This window comes from Ranitomeya variabilis, chromosome 2 (genome assembly GCF_051348905.1).
Source record: "Ranitomeya variabilis isolate aRanVar5 chromosome 2, aRanVar5.hap1, whole genome shotgun sequence".
NCBI classification, from domain to species: Eukaryota; Metazoa; Chordata; class Amphibia; order Anura; family Dendrobatidae; genus Ranitomeya; species Ranitomeya variabilis.
Window position 1 is genome coordinate 718312840 of NC_135233.1, and position 14407 is coordinate 718327246.

At 45.9% G+C, this 14407-nt stretch overlaps 1 protein-coding gene and 1 long non-coding RNA gene across 2 annotated transcripts in view; one reads left to right on the forward strand and one right to left on the reverse strand.

Annotated features, from left to right (window-relative positions):
• The window catches only part of LOC143807687 (amine sulfotransferase-like), a 182838-nt gene extending 168784 nt beyond the window's left edge, over positions 1-14054 (reverse strand). The window contains exon 1 of the mRNA XM_077289515.1: positions 13871-14054. The gene's annotated coding sequence lies outside the window, so the exon portion shown is untranslated. The remainder of the gene's footprint in view (positions 1-13870) is intronic.
• On the forward strand, positions 12483-13073 carry LOC143809860 (uncharacterized). The gene is made up of 2 exons (XR_013222493.1): positions 12483-12813; positions 12927-13073. It is a non-coding gene; the product is annotated as an uncharacterized LOC143809860 (long non-coding RNA).
• Positions 14055-14407: the final 353 nt, after the last annotated feature.

Below are 14407 nucleotides of genomic sequence, written 5' to 3' on the forward strand. Positions count from 1 at the left end.
TCTGGAGGCAAGTGAGGTCTGTATTTTCTCTGAAAGGGTTAGTTAGATCTCCGGCTGGCGCGAGACGTCTAGAACCAACGTAGGCACGTTCCCCGGCTGCTATTATTTGTGGGCTAGGATCAGGTATGTGGTCAGCTCAGTTACCACCTCCCTAAGAGCTAGTTTTTATGTTTGCAGACTTTGCTGAAGACCCTGAGATCCTCTGCCATTAGGATCACAACACAGAAGTATACAAATCGCATACTTGTGCTGACATGACCGTCCACCGGCAAGGGAGAATCCTAAAAGTGTGCAGTGCATTAGTTGTGAGAATTCAGAAGCCTGCAATGTCAGGATTCAGCTCTGCAGGTTCCAGTAGTCGTCACATGGACACTTCACTCATATGCGACTTTTACACTTATGGTCCTGTGACACCGAGCTTCTCTTCCCGCTTCTCTCAGTTTTTCACTGAACATTGAGAGCATTAGGGAGAGGAGCTCATGGGCACATGACTGAGTGTGCAAATCGCATATTTCCTTGGTGGAGGGGGGGCACCAAAATGAATCCTTGACCCTAGTGCCAGAAACCTTAGTCCCTAGTCCAAACCCTAGTCCAAACTGGGAATTTCTCCAGATTTTCTACACCTGCATCTCCGTTCTGCTATCCTTATCCTCTTTCAAGGTTAGTTATGTGTACGCTCCCAATTATATGTTGTTTTATTTGTGAGTCCTCTGCCAGCCCCCCCGCTCGCCCTCTCGTGACACTTGGTGCACTTGATTGTCTGTACTCTGTGGCGCCATTACTAATTAGTCTGATTGGGCTTATTTTTGAATAATGTTTGTACATATTCCTGTATATAGTTTTGTATATATTTTGTATATATTTTGTATATGTATCATCACCGCAAACTATATATTCTTGTGCATTTGTTGCACATGTCTGTTGTTTGACATGACTATTTTTTCTGTAGTGCTCACTTTCTTCCTTGCCCCTAATCATGTATATATTTGTTTTCTAGTGAGGTTTGACAAAAACCCACCACGGGGTCGAAACGTTACCTACTCACCTACTTTATACCTACCACTGAGTCCCTCTCCTAATAGCCTTAACACTGTGGTGACTTGAATAAACTTTTTGCTCCTGTTATGCATTTAAAAAATCCAAACCTGAGTGCGGCTGTTTTCTTCAATATATGACTTTTTTTGGATCATTTCCACATCCAGCCAGCACCTATCTAACCATACACTGAGTGCACGCCTTCTTCTTTATAACTTATCCATTTGTTTTGGTGCCTGCACCTGTGCCCTAGATGTCTTCCGAAACCTTTGCGTTCGATGTGTCCGCAGCTTCAAGGATCCTTGCCAAAGTAGTCCACCCCGGCGACTTCCTGAAAACCCCAGCACACGAACTCCACACCAAGGATTACGAGCGGGAGCGGGAAACGACTGGCTTCGTTTGATCTACACTCCATTACACTTGCTGAGTACCATAGACTGATCAGGATTCCACGGGGTCTTAGGAGCCACCTAAGACCTACACTATTTTCTAATAAGCCCGAGTATTGTGAGAAGTTTCAAAAAATCCTTAATAAATGCTCCTTGGATATTATCCTACTCACTATTGACTTTCTTCAAACAGCTATCACCGAATCAGAACAGAAACTTTCTGCCATTGAGAACAACTTTCCACATCTCTACCAACAGCGGATTGGAGTACCCTGAAAGCCAAAGCTGACAAAACAATAGAGGAGATACTCCTCAACAATATCTACAGGAGAAAAAACGTTCAAAGTTCCAGCGAGACACTGAAGATTATACCCAAGGCCGTGTCTACAGATGGAACGACTCTGCAACCACAGGCATAAGACGAACCAATACTGGACCCCGACGCTACGGGTCATACAGCACAGACAGTGACAGCTCCTCAAACAACTTTCCACAAGGTCATTTTTTACCCAGACACCCCAACACAAGGCCCAACACTTATTCATTCATTGTCGTACAAAATACCACAGACTACACCCTTGAAATTCTCAACCAGCTGTCCGATACATCCACATACACCAAGATTCCGAGTGACCCCACTCCAGTTATTAGAACTAAAATTGAACTACTTCTCAAAAAATATTTATCACTCAACATTATCAATTCCAAAACCATCACTTTTTTAACCAATTCTCATCCTGTCACCCCAGTTATCTATACATTACCTAAGATCCATAAGTCCCTCAATAATCCTCCCGGCTGACCAATCGTCGCCTCAACCGATTCCATCCTGGCTCCAATCTCCATCTTCCTCGAGAAAATACTCACTCCACTTACCAGAAATATGAAGTCATTTATCCTTGACACTGGACACTTTCTCCAGCTCCTTAAACAATTCCCCACCACTCCACCAGGATGTCTCTTGGCCACTTTTGACGTAAAGAGCCTTTACACGTCTATCAAACACGATCTAGGTATCAGAGCAGTTGGCGATCTCCTTGAACAGCTAGCTTTTCCAAGTAACTCCCGCCTTCTGTGCCTTGACCTACTATCACTGGTTTTACATCAAAACTACTTCCTATTTGGTGACCAGTTCTATCTACAGACCCAGGGCACCGCCATGGGTGCCAACGTAGCGCCAGCGTATGCTAATATTTATATGGATGCCTTCGAACATGCCCATGTCTACCAGAACACACTCTTCACACTGTACAACTCATGTTGGCTACGCTACATTGATGATATTTTCTGCCTATGGACAGGCCCTTATGATACTCTTGTTACCTTTACCGAACACCTTAACTCTATCCGACCTGAACTTCAGTTCACACTAACCTGCAGTCAAACTCACATTGCATTTCTCGACACTCTTGTCACCAGAGAACCCAATGGGCACCTCGCTACCGATCTTTTCTCTAAACCCACCGATTCCAATAGCCTTCTCCATTTTGATAGCTGTCACCCATCCTCCACTAAATGCAGCTTTCCCCGCTCCCAGTTCAAGCGGGTAGCACGTATAGTATCCAACCCCAATTTGCTACCAGGACGACTAGACGAAATGGCTCTCGAGTTTACAGCCAGACATTACCCCAAAAATCTACTGGACAGAGAAAAAATGCTGACACTCAATCCACCCCCCAACATTATACCTGAGCCTAAACCGGAACGTGTTCCCTTTGTCCACACCCACCATCCTATCATGCCCAAAGTATACAGTACAATGTGGTTCATAAGCATTGGCCACTCCTAACATGGGCCTATCCTCACATGGAAGCCTTCCAAAAACCTCCATTAATGTGTAAACGTAGACGCAACAATATCAGGGACAAAGTAGTCAAGGCCGACATAGGCAGTTCATCCAAAATATCAAGACAAACCTTCCTTGCCACAGAACGATGCGGCACATTCCCCTGCTTGGGCTGTGCTTGCTGCTCCAACGTTATTAAATCTAGTGTGATCACCCATCCACACTCTGGCAAACAGTATCAAATTAAAGGCTTCTTTACATGTGACTCCAACAACGTTATCTATGTCATCAAATGCCCTTGTGGCCTACTTTTTGTTGGTGAAACAACTCAACATGTTCGTGACCGAATATCAAGTCACAAATCTACGATACGTTGTAAGAAAACTTGGCTCCCTCTCCCTCATCATTTTGTATCTGCAAACCATTTGGTGTCTCAACTACGATTCCAGGTCCTTGAACACAGAGGCGTAGCTAGGGTTTCAATTTAAGGGGGCGAAACATCTGAGTGGGCCCCTAACCAGCTAACCCTGATTACAGCTACGGTTGCACACTCTAATTGTGACTATAAGGGAACCTCAGAATATGACCCTACGGTTGTTGAAAATAAATCTATATACAAAAACGAACATTGACTGTACCGCCATATTGTGACCATATGCAGCTTTGATGGTCACAATACTCTGAGTGCCCCTATAACAATACAGTAATGCTTAAGTGCCCACTTAACATTTAATAAACTCCCCTAAGTTCCCCCATGTACTGCTCTATTATACACAGTATGGTGAGCTTAAAGCTTCCCTATACACAGTCTAAGGCCCCCACAGCTCCCCTATACACAGTATGATGATTCTATAACTCCCCTATATACCGTATGATGTTCCCACTGCTCCCCTTTACACAGTATGATGTTCCCACTGCTCCCCTCTACACAGTATGATCCCACTGCTCCGCTGTAGATAGTATGAGCCCAATGCTCCCCTATACACAGTATAATGCTGACAGAACTCCACTATAGAAAGTATAATGCTCCCCAGAGGTCCCCTATATACAGTGTAATGGGCCAACAGCTCCCATATGCACAATATGCCTTCACAGTTCCCTATACACAGCATGATGGGCCTGCAGCTCCCGTCAAACAGTATGATGTCTGTTATGATCCCAATGGTAGAGGATCTCAGGGTTTTTAGCAAAGTCTGCAAACATAAAAAGCCAGCTCATAGGGAGGTGGTAACTGAGCTGACCGCATACCTGATCCTAGCCCACAACTAATAGCAGCCGGGGAACGTACCTACGTTGGTTCTAGATGTCTCGCGCCAGCCAGAGAACTAACTAACCCTTTCAGAGAAAATCAGACCTCACTTGCCTCAAGAGAAAGGTACCCCAAAGTAGATACAGGCCCCCAACAAATAATAACGGTGAGGTAAGAAGAAAGGACAAACGTAAGTATGAACTAGATTCAGCAAAGAGAGGCCCACTATATAATAGCAGAAATATAGAAAGCGGACTTATGCGGTCAGCGAAAAACCCTACAAAAATATCCACGCTGAATATCCAAGAACCCCCGCACCGACTAACGGTGTGGGGGGAGAATATCAGCCCCCTAAGAGCTTCCAGCAAAAACAGGAATCACATTATGAACAAGCTGGACAAAAAACTGAACAATACAAATGAACAAAAATAAGAAAGCAGGACTTAGCTTATCTTGCAAAAATCAGGACCAGTAGACAGGAGCAACCAGACAAGGACTGATTACATTGATGCCAGGCAATGGACTAAGAATCCAGGAAGTTTAAATAGGAACACCCAGGGTCTAACGAATCAGGTGACTACCAACCTGGGGAAAGAAATCCAAAAGCCATACCGCTAGTGACCACAAGAGGGAGCCAAAAAGTATAGTTCACAACAGTACCCCCCCTTTAAGGAGGGGTCACCGAACCCTCACTACGACCACCAGGGTGATCAGGATGGGCAGCGTGAAAGGCACGAACCAAATCGGCCGCATGAACATCAGAAGCGACCACCCAGGAATTATCCTCCTGACCATAGCCCTTCCATTTGACCAGATACTGAAGCCTCCGTCTAGAGAGACGAGAATCTAAGATCTTCTCCACCACGTACTCCAACTCGCCCTCAACCAAGACCGGAGCAGGAGGGTCAACAGCAGGAACCACAGGCACAATGTACCGCCGCAACAAAGACCTATGGAACACATTGTGAATGGCAAACGACACAGGAAGATCCAAACGAAAAGACACCGGATTAAGGACCTCCAAAATTCTATAAGGACCAATAAAGCGAGGCTTAAACTTAGGAGAGGAAACCTTCAGAGGGACATACCGAGAAGACAACCAAACCAAATCCCCAACACGAAGTCGGGGACCCACACCGCGGCGGCGGTTGGCAAAACGCTGAGCCTTCTCCTGTGACAACTTCAAGTTGTCCACCACATGATTCCAAGTCCGCTGCAACCTATCAACCACGGAATCCACCCCAGGACAGTCAGAAGGCTCAACATGACCTGAGGAGAAACGAGGATGAAAACCAGAGTTGCAGAAAAATGGCGAAACCAAAGTAGCGGAACTAGCCTGATTATTGAGGGCAAACTCAGCCAATGGCAAGAAGGTCACCCAATCATCCTGATCCGCAGAAACAAAACATCTCAAAAAAGCCTCCAGCGTCTGATTAGTTCGCTCCGTTTGGCCATTAGTCTGAGGATGAAAGGCAGACGAGAACGACAGATCAATGCCCATCTTAGCACAAAAGGATCGCCAGAATCTGGACACAAACTGGGATCCTCTGTCAGACACGATATTCTCAGGAATGCCGTGCAAACGAACCACATTCTGAAAAAACAAAGGAACCAGATCGGAAGAGGAAGGCAACTTAGGCAAGGGCACCAAATGGACCATCTTGGAAAAACGATCACACACCACCCAGATGACAGACATTCCCTGTGACACCGGAAGATCTGAAATGAAATCCATGGAAATGTGTGTCCAAGGCCTCTTCGGGATGGGCAAGGGCAAAAGCAACCCGCTGGCACGAGAACAGCAAGGCTTAGCCCGAGCACAAGTCCCACAGGACTGCACAAAAGAACGCACATCCCGTGACAAGGAAGGCCACCAAAAGGACCTAGCCACCAAATCTCTGGTACCAAAAATCCCAGGATGCCCTGCCAACACCGAGGAATGAACCTCGGTAATAACTCTACTGGTCCATTTATCAGGAACAAACAGTCTGTCAGGTGGACAAGGGTCAGGTCTACCAGCCTGAAATCTCTGCAACACACGTCGCAAATCAGGAGAAATGGCCGACAAGATTACTCCCTCTTTAAGAATACCAGCCGGCTCTGAGACTCCAGGAGAGTCAGGCACAAAGCTCCTAGAGAGAGCATCAGCCTTCACATTTTTCGAACCAGGCAGGTATGAGACCACAAAGTCAAAACGGGAGAAAAACAATGACCAACGAGCCTGTCAAGACCACCACACGATGCTTAGCTCCCTCGAGCCAATGACGCCACTCCTCAAATGCCCACTTCATGGCCAACAACTCCCGATTACCAACATCATAGTTCCGCTCAGCAGGCGAAAACTTCCTGGAAAAGAAAGCACATGGTCTCATCACAGAGCAACCAGAGCCTCTCTGCGACAAAACAGCCCCTGCACCGATCTCAGAAGCATCCACTTCAACCTGAAAGGGAAGTGAGACATCAGGCTGGCACAAAACAGGCGCCGAAGTAATCCGTCGCTTCAGCTCACGGAAGGCCTCCACGGCCGCAGGAGCCCAATTAGCAACATCAGAACCTTTCTTGGTCATATCCGTCAGAGGTTTAACAACGCTAGAAAAGTTAGCAATAAAACGACGGTAGAAATTAGCAAAACCCAAAAACTTCTGAAGACTTTTAACAGACGTGGGTTGAGTCCAATCATGAATAGCTCGGACCTTGACTGGGTCCATCTCCACAGCAGAAGGGGAAAAAATAAAACCCAAAAAGGAAACCTTCTGCACTCCAAAGAGACACTTTGAGCCCTTCACAAATAAAGCATTATCGCGCAAAACCTGAAACACCATCCTGACCTGCTTTACATGAGAATCCCAATCATCAGAAAAAACTAAAATGTCATCCAGATAAACAATCACAAATTTATCTAGATACTTCCGGAAGATGTCATGCATAAAGGACTGAAACACTGAAGGGGCATTAGAGAGCCCAAAAGGCATCACCAAGTACTCAAAATGACCTTCGGGCGTATTAAATGCAGTTTTCCATTCATCTTCCTGCTTAATGCGCACAAGGTTGTACGCACCACGAAGATCTATCTTGGTGAACCAACAGGCACCCTTAATCCGAGCAAACAAGTCTGACAATAGTGGCAAAGGATATTGAAATTTAACCGTGATTTTATTCAGAAGCCGATAGTCTATACAAGGTCTCAAAGATCCGTCTTTCTTGGCCACAAAAAAGAATCCCGCACCAAGAGGGGAAGAGGATGGACGAATATGTCCTTTCTCCAAAGACTCCTTTATATAAGAACGCATCGCGGCATGCTCAGGTACCGACAGATTAAATAATCGTCCCTTAGGAAACTTACTACCAGGAATCAAATCTATAGCGCAGTCACAGTCCCTATGAGGAGGAAGAGCACTGGACCTGGACTCACTGAATACATCCTGATAGTCAAACAAATACTCAGGAACTTCTGAAGGAGTGGAGGAAGCAATAGACACCTACGGGGAATTGCAATGAATTCCCTGACAACCCCAACTTGACACAGACATAGCCCTCCAATCCAAAACTGGATTATGGGCCTGTAACCATGGCAGACCCAAAACGACCAAATCATGCATCTTATGCAGAACAAGAAAACGAATCACCTCCCGATGTTCAGGAGTCATGCACATGGTCACTTGTGTCCAATACTGCGGTTTATTCTCCGCCAATGGCGTAGCATCAATTCCTCTAAGAGGAATAGGATTTTCTAAAGGCTCTGACATAGGACTGCTAATAACAAAATCCTGAATGTCCTGCACACGTGCAGCAAGCTGATCCACACTAGTAATCAGAGTCTGAACATTCATGTCTGCAGCAGAGCTTCAAGCCACTCAGAGGTAAAGGGGAGGAAGAAAAAAAAAAAAAAAAAAAACTCAGAACTTCTTTTCTTTTAATCCCACTTCTGCAATGCATTAACTATTCACTCGGCCTGGCATTCTGTTATGATCCCAATGGTAGAGGATCTCAGGGTTTTTAGCAAAGTCTGCAAACATAAAAAGCCAGCTCTTAGGGAGGTGGTAACTGAGCTGACCGCATACCTGATCCTAGCCCACAACTAATAGCAGCCGGGGAATGTACCTACGTTGGTTCTAGATGTCTCGCGCCAGCCGGAGAACTAACTAACCCTTTCAGAGAAAATCAGACCTCACTTGCCTCAAGAGAAAGGTACCCCAAAGTAGATACAGGCCCCCAACAAATAATAACGGTGAGGTAAGAAGAAAGGACAAACGTAAGTATGAACTAGATTCAGCAAAGAGAGGCCCACTATATAATAGCAGAAATATAGAAAGCGGACTTATGCGGTCAGCGAAAAACCCTACAAAAATATCCACGCTGAATATCCAAGAACCCCCGCACCGACTAACGGTGTGGGGGGAGAATATCAGCCCCCTAAAAGCTTCCAGCAAAAACAGGAATCACATTATGAACAAGCTGGACAAAAAAACTGAACAATACAAATGAACAAAAATAAGAAAGCAGGACTTAGCTTATCTTGCAAAAATCAGGACCAGTAGACAGGAGCAACCAGACAAGGACTGATTACATTGATGCCAGGCAATGGACTAAGAATCCAGGAAGTTTAAATAGGAACACCCAGGGTCTAACGAATCAGGTGACTACCAACCTGGGGAAAGAAATCCAAAAGCCATACCGCTAGTGACCACAAGAGCGAGCCAAAAAGTATAGTTCACAACATATGTCCCCCACAGTTCCCCTGTACACAGTATGATGGGCCCACAGCTTCCTTATACACAGTATGATGGGCCTTCAGCTCCCGTCAAACAGTATGATGTCCCCCACAGTTCCCCTGTACACAGTACGATGGGCCCACAGCTTCCTTATACACAGTTTGATGGGCCCGCAGCTCCCGTATACACAGTATGATTGGCCTGCAGCAGCCTTATTCACAGTATGATGGACCCGCAGCTCATGATTTGGATACCCTGGTCATTTACTCATCCTCCGGCGTATTCACTATTTTGTGGCACTGCTGCAGTGCTGCTGCTCAAACTTGTGAACGCAGCTTCTGACAGGCCAGAAGTTAGAAGCTATGTCACAAGCACTCAATGTAACACTGTGAGGCTATGTGCAGATTTGACCTGCGTTTTACCACCTGCGGAATCCTATACAGGAGCAAGTGTTAAACGCTGCGGAATCCGCAGAAAGAATTGACATGATGCAGAAAATACAATGCAGCGTTTCCGCGCGGTATTTTCTGCACCATGTGCACTGTGGATTTGGTTTTCTATAGGTTTACATGGCACTGTAAGCCAGAAGGAAAACTGCTGTGAATCCGCAGCGGCTAATCCGCAACGTGTGCACATAGCCTGAGAGTGAGAAAGAGGCCAGAACGAGGCTCCCACAGACTCACACTGATTAGTGACCTCTGCGCTACTCCATGAAACACTGGAGCTGCAGACAGGTCACAAACTGCAGGAGACGGAGCCGAGCGGAGACTGAAAACACCAGAAGATGAGTATCAGACAGGGGGCAGGGGAGGTGGATTTTCAGCACCGCTCCAGCAATGAAATAAAAAATAATACTGGAGTGGTGCTGTAAATGTGATGCAGCTCTTGGTTACTCATACTAATACTCATAAAAGACCCAGGTGGTATGTATCAAAAAAACCCTACCCCCCCCTCCATCTCCAGCCTCCCCAGACAGCAAATATTACATGATGGAGTACATATAATATCATAACAAAACATTATAATATTCAGCCTCCAGTGCCCTGTCCCCCCTCCCCCACTTCAGCCCCAATACCCCCATCATCTCACATCCACCCCCTCAGTGCCCTGTCCCACCTCACCCACCTTCTGCCCTCACAACCCCCAAATGGTCTTACATTCACCCCCCAGTACCCTGTCCCTCCTCACTCACTTTCAGCCCCCACAATACCCCAACGGTCTCACACTGACATACCTGAATATAGTAAACCTAATAAGTTCCTTCCCCACTTACTGATGAAATTTGCACTGCAGGCAGGACCAGGAAGTGTCTAGGTGAAATGCAAGGTGGACACTAGGACCCAGCGTGCCTGAGCCAATCCCAGCGTGCACAGAGGAAGAAAGCTGCAGCTGGGGAAAGCTTCATGTCACATCACGTCATCAGGTCAGGCTACTTTCACACTTGCGTCGTGCACTGCACGTTGCTATGCGTCGTTTTGTAGAAAAAACGCATCCTGCAAAAGTGCTTGCAGGATGCGTTTTTTCTCCATTGACTTGCATTAGCGACGCAGTGCGACGGTTGCGTCGGACCGACGCCACCAAAAAACGTTGCTTGTAACGTTTTTTGGTGCGTCGTGCCCGTCTTTTCCGACCGCGCATGCGCGGCCTTAACTCCGCCCCCGCCTCCCCGCACCTCACAATGAGGCAGCGGATGTGTTGAAAAACAGCATCCGCTGCCCCCGTTGTGAGGCGCATTCACTGCTAGCGTCGGTACGTCACAACGACGCAATTCGTCGTGCGTCGTCCGACGCTAGTGTGAAAGTAGCCTCAGACGGGCAGCACCATTCACTGCAGGAGGGAGACTCTGCAGCCGGCCACTGTGCTAGCAGCTTGCAGAGTCTCCGTCAGACGGGAGCAGACGTTATACTGCTCTGCTCCTATGCGGTGTTCTGCCTCGTCACAGAAGTGGCCCTGGCTCCCAGTGGGCCCCTTCATGTGACAGGGCCCGGGCCGATGGCCCCCTCTGCCCCCCCCCAGTACCTACGCTACTCCATGAACAGATTGACAAACCAAGACGTGGTGGGAACTTTGTTAGACGCCTAAAAGAAAGGGAATCGTTTTGGATCTATACTTTACAGACCCTTACACCTAAGGGCCTAAACAGGGAACTTGACCTGGTTTTCCACTGATGGTTCCTGGGGATCCTGCTCTCCTGTTACCCTGTGATTTGCCTGTTTTTACATGCTTTTTCTAACATATTTTCATTTGCAGGAATATTTAATACATTGCCTATTATGTAATCTATGATGCACATATTCTTGTATTGGCGGACTTGTGTACAACATTCTGACCTTCTTTGTCTTGCATGTACTAATTTGTCTCTGTACTTGCAGGCACTCTGACTTGCACTACCTATTATACCCTCCGGGGGTAAGTATCCATTTTTCTCTTTTTTCTTTTTTCTTTTTTATTTACTTTTTATTTCCATTTTTTCTATTTTTTACTTTTTATTTTTCCTCATTTTAGTTTCCATTATTTTTATCTTTATCTTTATTTTTTTTCATTTTTTTTTCATTTTTACACCGATCTCTATCAGTTTTCTTTTCGCAATATTTCTCAATTTTTTTATTTTTGACTTATTTTTATTTCTATCTTCATTTTGTTCTATTTTTCAACTGCATACAGCGTATTTTTTCAAATCTCCTTTGTATTTTTTTTTCCCACTATTTTTCAATTATTTTTCCATCATTATTATTATTTTCAATCTTCGCTTTTATTTTCATTTTTATTTTCATTTTTATTTCATTTTCATTTTTATTCTTTCTTATTTTTATTTCAACTCTCAGACCTTCTGCCTTTTAAATCTATCTCTTTCACTTTTCCTCATTTTCTACTCACATTTTTTTCTCGTTATCCACTGATCTATTCCACACAGCTTCTCCAGCCACACACTATCCTTCCCCCTATCCCCTTTCCCATTCCTTTAGGGTATGTGTCCACGTTCAGGAAACGCTGAGTTTTTGATGCAGCGTTGAGCAGCATGCATAAAAAACGCAGCGTCCAGATGTTACAGCATAGTGGAGGGGATTTCATGAAATCCTGTCTCCACTATGCAGTAAAAGACGCATGCGGCACACCCGAGAAAACTCACATGCGGCGTGTCTTTTCAGAACGCAGCATGTCCTTACATTGCAGAAAAAAACTCAAGGACAACGCAGGTGACCTGCCAGTGACCTCAGGTGCAGATTTGGTCAGGATTTTACCTGCATAAAATCCTGACCAAATCCTGAAGCAATCCTGAATGTGGAACCATACCTGTTTACATCCCTCCCCTCCCCTCCCCGTGCCCAGTAACTGTATATTCCTCTGCTGACACTTCTGTTCCTTTGTGTCAGCTTCTCAGCACAAGTGCCCGCCCAGCCAGACATTCCACAAGCGCTCATTGGACAGCAGCATACAGCACATGCACCCGCCCATACTGGCTCCTGCTGTTACTACAATACAGCCACCTTCTCCTCTCATTGCAGACGCGCTCCAAGCCTCTGTCTGATACTGCGCGCGCGCGCACACACGGTTCCCCACTTCCGTGCCTGCTCCTACGTTAACCCTCTGACCACCAATGTATGTCCACGTCACCACCAGGCACTGCTCCAGCTCCTGCAGGTATGCTCTTGGCTATCTTACATCCGACCACACTGTCATGTTTGACATGACTATTTTTTCTGTAGTGCTTACTTTCTTCCTTGCCCCTAATCATGTATATATTTGTTTTCTAGTGAGGTTTGACAAAGACCCACCACGGGGTTGAAACGTTACCTACTCACCTACTTTATACCTACCACGGAGTCCCTCTCCTAATAGCCTTAACTCTGTGGTGACTTGAATAAACTTTTTGCTCCTGTTATGCATTTAAAAAATCCAAACCTGAGTGCGGCTGTTTTCTTCAATATGGAAACCCTAGATACGCCTCTGCTGGTATGCTACTGGGAGCGGTGATTACCGGGTCCGGTGGAGGGAGGTCTGTGCACAGTGCAGCACAGGCAGTGAGGCAGGGACTGAGGGTGTACACAGAGAGAGAATGGAGACCCGGAGACTGCCCGTCCTAGTGTACGCCGTAGCCTGAAGCCTCATTATCATAGGAATATGTCAGTTAATAAATTGTTTTTCTAAAGCTTTATAGTGTAGTTTTAGGTCAGGGAGGGATGGATAGGGATGAGCTAGCAAGGTGCAGGGACAGGTAGCGATGGCTACTTGCGGACACGTGCGGCAATTGCAGTTTTGCACTTACGGTGATACAAAAAACACTGCTAGCAGTGTTTTTTTTCCATTGCTGCAAGTACCGCATTTGCCGGATCGTGGCAAAACCGCAAGTGCCGCACATGTCTGCAAGTCCCATAGGGAATGAATGAAGCCAAATGCAGTGTTGCCATAAGTGATCCGTTAAGTGGCAGATGCGGAAAAACTGCCAGGTCTGCTGCAAAAGGCGACTTTCACATCAGCGATTTTTGCCAAAGTCACTGCCGATAGTGTCATACTCACCAAAGGGGGAGGCAGCACTAAAAGTGCCTAGGGCTGCAGAAACTCTAAATACCGCCCTGCCTATCTGCATACAGAAAAACAGCAATATGAAACAAAGCACAACATGCCTAACTACACACTCTGCTATACAGTGGCTGCATAACTGTTCTACCACAAACATGAAGGTATATTTGTGCCTCACCGGAATCCGCTTATCGAGAGCAATGATCTGCAGGAAGAGATAGCCAGGAACACGTGTGGAAGACTCAAGGTCCGGGGAAAAATGACTATTCTTGGCCGGGAAACCAGGAGAGGCGGTTCTAGTCAGAACACAGGCTTAAAGCGAAATGCTCTTGAATACAGGAACAGAACACATGTATACCTAATGACCTATAATGGTGACAACTGGTACTATATTGTGAATTTAACTTGCTGCACATTAATGGGCAGAACAGATATTGTATGTAGAACTAGTTACATGTAGAAAAAAATGAAGCTATAGAAAAAATGTAAAAAATAATTAAAATATGTACATGTGAATATGTATCATCCTTCCGAGCAAGTCAGAGTACCTGGATTGTCATCAATGCTGAGTGTGGGATTTGGAGTGTTATGGAGATAAAGTCATGGCTAGGAAGTGAGTAAGTTACGGGGTTGGTGTGAGGCAGTCAGAGGCATTGTTGATGTACCTTGGTATCCTGGTTACTGCAGCGCTCCCGCACCTGACTGCTGCTGGCGT